This window comes from Rhagoletis zephyria, unplaced genomic scaffold (assembly GCF_001687245.7).
Source record: "Rhagoletis zephyria isolate East Lansing unplaced genomic scaffold, Rhagoletis_zephyria_1.1 Rzeph_scaffold_02846, whole genome shotgun sequence".
Classification (NCBI taxonomy): domain Eukaryota; kingdom Metazoa; phylum Arthropoda; class Insecta; order Diptera; family Tephritidae; genus Rhagoletis; species Rhagoletis zephyria.
In genome coordinates this window covers 35038-39058 of record NW_016159930.1, presented here as the reverse complement: position 1 = coordinate 39058, position 4021 = coordinate 35038, and positions in this window count along the sequence as shown.

The following is a 4021-nucleotide window of genomic DNA, read 5'->3' as shown; positions in this document are numbered from 1 at the left end:
CTTTTTTATTATTTTTTTTTTACACGGTGCACATGCGTCTTATAATGAACAGGTTCAATTGGAATTTGTAGAGCGGCACTTGCTGGCAAGAGTTATTCTTCGCTTGATTTCGAGGCTGACATTATAGATGGTGTTACTGTGGAACCGTAGGTCGACATAGTCCTTTACTATTTCCAAGTTACAACTGCCAACAGTAACGTGTGTCAATCGCTTTTTTCCTCCTACGATGCAGATTGACTGCTCATATTACGCTTACCAACATCAGCATCAACTATTTACAGTCGAAAAACATTTGGGCGAAAAAATTGTGCGCGACGTGAGCGAATGCATACCCGAATTAGTTTAGTATGGATACCAAATTTAGACATGCCAACATAGTTCTATCAAAACTTAGGTCTGCTAATTTCATTTGCAGGCATCGTCAACGTGACGGAAGGTCACTATCTGGGGCTTTACTTATTCTTTCATTACATTGAATTTTTTTACGTGGAGATTCCCAAGCTCAGCGCCAAACCCATCACTTGAAGGAAGAAATTCTTCAATTTTAATAAAATCCCAAAATTCATATAAGTAAAGAAGTGTGAATGATGTAAACAAATTTGTGTTCTCAGGAATATCTAAATACTAGTTGCGTTCCCAAACTTTTCTGGGTTAAAACCTGTCAAACTGTCAAAAAGCAAAAGAAGCCAGAGAACCGAGTACGAGAACGCTTTCTAGTAAACTACTAATTTCGAATTAGTTTTCGGCTGAATGACACAGCAGTGCAACGTACATCCCACAGTATTCTAATGCCCGTGCCCTTTGTAATTAATTCTATCCAATTTTATTTCCATGGAAATTTCGTATCTAATTCAAAACAATAAATCAAAGCTCGAAACAATTCCAGGTAAAACAAACTTTCAAATCAAGAGTAAACTCACGTTTGCACACCATTAGCCACAAATGCAATTCAATATATTTTAACTCAAATCCAGTCCAATTCAATTGTACGTCCAACGTACATACATACATGTGTATAAAATATATAGAACAAATGAATTCACATTAGACATTTTCCCGCCAACAATGACAGCGGCGGCAACAGCAGCGCTAATTTTCATTCACCAGCGCCAAAACTATGAAATACGGGCACTCAAAGCGCCTCAACGAGTATCGATTGCTTACCGAACGAACGAGTGTAACAGCTCATTGGTGTGCTGGGGATGGCGTGGACGAGCATTTAGTGAATAGAAGCAAAGTTGGAACGTTGTGTGGTCAATCGTAGTGGCATAGGAGACCATAGCCTCCACCCTCTTACCGCTTTAATGGTTGGTTGCCAAAGCAGAGCAAAATGAAAAAATAAATAATTAAAATAAAATAAAAATCCAACAGGTGCTCTCTAACACGTACAACCAAAAAAATTCCATGCAGACGAACGCATCGAGTAGTGGGTAAATACGCCCGCAGCGCATGACACTGATTTTGGAGCTCCTATTTCTCATTTGAAGGGGGCACAAAGAAAGGGAGAAATGATGAGTTGTTGTTGGCGTTGTGCATTCATCCAAATGGGGATTCTCGGTTCTCGGTTAGCGGTTGGTGGTTAGCGACAGCAAAATCAATTTCAAATAAATCACATATGCGACAATTTCGACGTGCAGCGACTACAGCAACTCACAGCAAACACATACTTAAGTATATAAATACAACAATCAAATAAATATTTTCGATCTCAATTAATGCAAACAAGTTGAATGACTCCGTGCTACACGGCGCAGAATTGGTGAACGCGTAGCGACAAGCATTTGATTCATGGTGCAACACTAAAGTCAATAGACAGCGAATGATAGTTGGAAACGTCAATAATGATGCGGTAGATGATCTCCGTGTGAAACTTAACAATTATGAAAATAGAGCAATATCGTAAATTTTTAAATTGGAATGCAAACAAAAAGTTCTAAAAAATTCTTCAAGCATTTTTGGGGGGATTGTGTTCAAGACCTGGTGGTCCGTTTTTGACTCGAAGAAATGGAACAAATTGGAAAATTAAGAAAGCGTAGTAAATCACAGATCTCTGGCAAACTTACTTCTAACAGAGCGTTGAAATATGTCAATTGTGATCAGTGTGGCCTAAGTCGGACGTATTGAAACACGACAGTATACATCACTTCCCACTCTCTGGTTAAGGCAAGAGCCGTCGCTGTATAATGAACTGGAACTTAAGTAAGTGTCGAGGATATCTGCTTCTCCCTATTAATTGCTTGCTGGCTGACGCTCATCCAGGATCGATCTAACCGTCATCCCATGCATAAAAATCATCGTAGCCATTTCAGGACGTATCGACTTCTGAAGCCATTCCCACTCATCGCTCGAGTTATTTGGCCCAAAGTCCATGACAATTTTTAGTTCTAATTGATGCGCCTTGGCAATAGTCACAACAAAGTCATTGAATGTGCCAAATATCGGATGAATATTTGTAAATTGGCTACACCTTAACGCCATATCCGCCATCGGAGACTCGTAGCTAGGCGAAAGCCACGTATGCAGCCGTAACACCGATTTCCTTGAGGAATTCTAGGCGGGTTGTGATGCCATGCAGTCACCTATACCGTCGCCATTACTATCCAGCGCGGATAGATTTGGTAAAGCAGAGGCTTACTCCCACCAATCCACTTCGGTTTCCGCGGAAGTGAAACAAATGTAGAAACATACAGCTATCAGTAAGCGTAATACGAATCGGTCCCACGGCGTATCAATAAGTACTTATATTTATATTTACTACCATAACATATCGACATAATGCTACTTATCGTTGTTACTATCAAAATTAGTGGATAAGAAACTCAGCTATACATACATACATATGTTTTATGAGCATGACGAACGTCACCATAATCAAAGTAGTATTTACTATATCAAGGGTTGTCAATAGAAAATATGGGCCCTCATTCTCCCCAAACATGATTTTCGATCAAGTTTGCAATTTAGCAAAACATTTTTTTCTTCAAATTTAATTTAGAATAGACTCTGCAAACTCCGGGCCGGGGAAAACACCCTCGGCCTCCTCCCCCTCTTCGGGCTTGACTACATCTGTGGTATAGTCTAAAAATAATCTGTTCATCTGAAGTATCCTGCCATAAGTTGCCCACATTGCGCTATGACTATTACTACCCGAGTTTAAAGCCAAACAGTTCGATCAAAACCAGGCGCTCGTAGCACATATCGATGATCCTCTGCAAGGATGGGCATGATGAATATTTGCAGAGCGTCACTTTTTTTCGTAGAGGGCTTTGCTTTTCAATTAGCCACTGCCTATGTATATATTTGTCCTAACTATTGGAAGTCGGTCATCACTAAAAGGTTAAGAACCACTGGTTTAGAATATCGAACCTTGTCTGAGTATTTATGAGTAGCAGCAGTCTATTGATATACAAATTTTGTTCTCAATCAATGAAAGTACAAAGTCTTTACTCAAGTGGCAATTATAAAATAAAATTTATAAACATAGTTTATGTAAGATTTATGTATGTATGTACACATCGATAGCTGAGCGGAAGATCGACCTACCTCGGCAGCCAGTTCGAAAACGCCCTATATCAGAAAAGTTTTTAAGAACGCTTTATTTCAGAATTTGATTAAAAACATGCTATCAAAGAATTCGGTTCAAAAACGCCTATTTTTGGATCACATTTTTCGCACTAATTGACCATGGGCGTGTTTCTTTTTTATTCAGTCCGGATCTGGAAGAGAACAGTCGTGTAGTTGGCAGGAACATTGGTTATAAAGAAAAAGAAGAGCATGAAATTATTAGTTATCAGCTTATTAATACTTAACTAAATTTTTTTGTAAAAGAATTTGCAAAAACTTACTTGTTTCTTTAGCGCCAGAGACGAAATGAAAAGAATGCGTTCAGATTATTCGGCCCCATATTATACGGGAACAACGTTCTAAATGAATAAGTGAACCGAAAAATGTATTCTGAAAAAAGAAAAGAAACTCTAGCTGTGTGTTAACATTGTTACGGTAATTTTCCAGTTTTCGGACA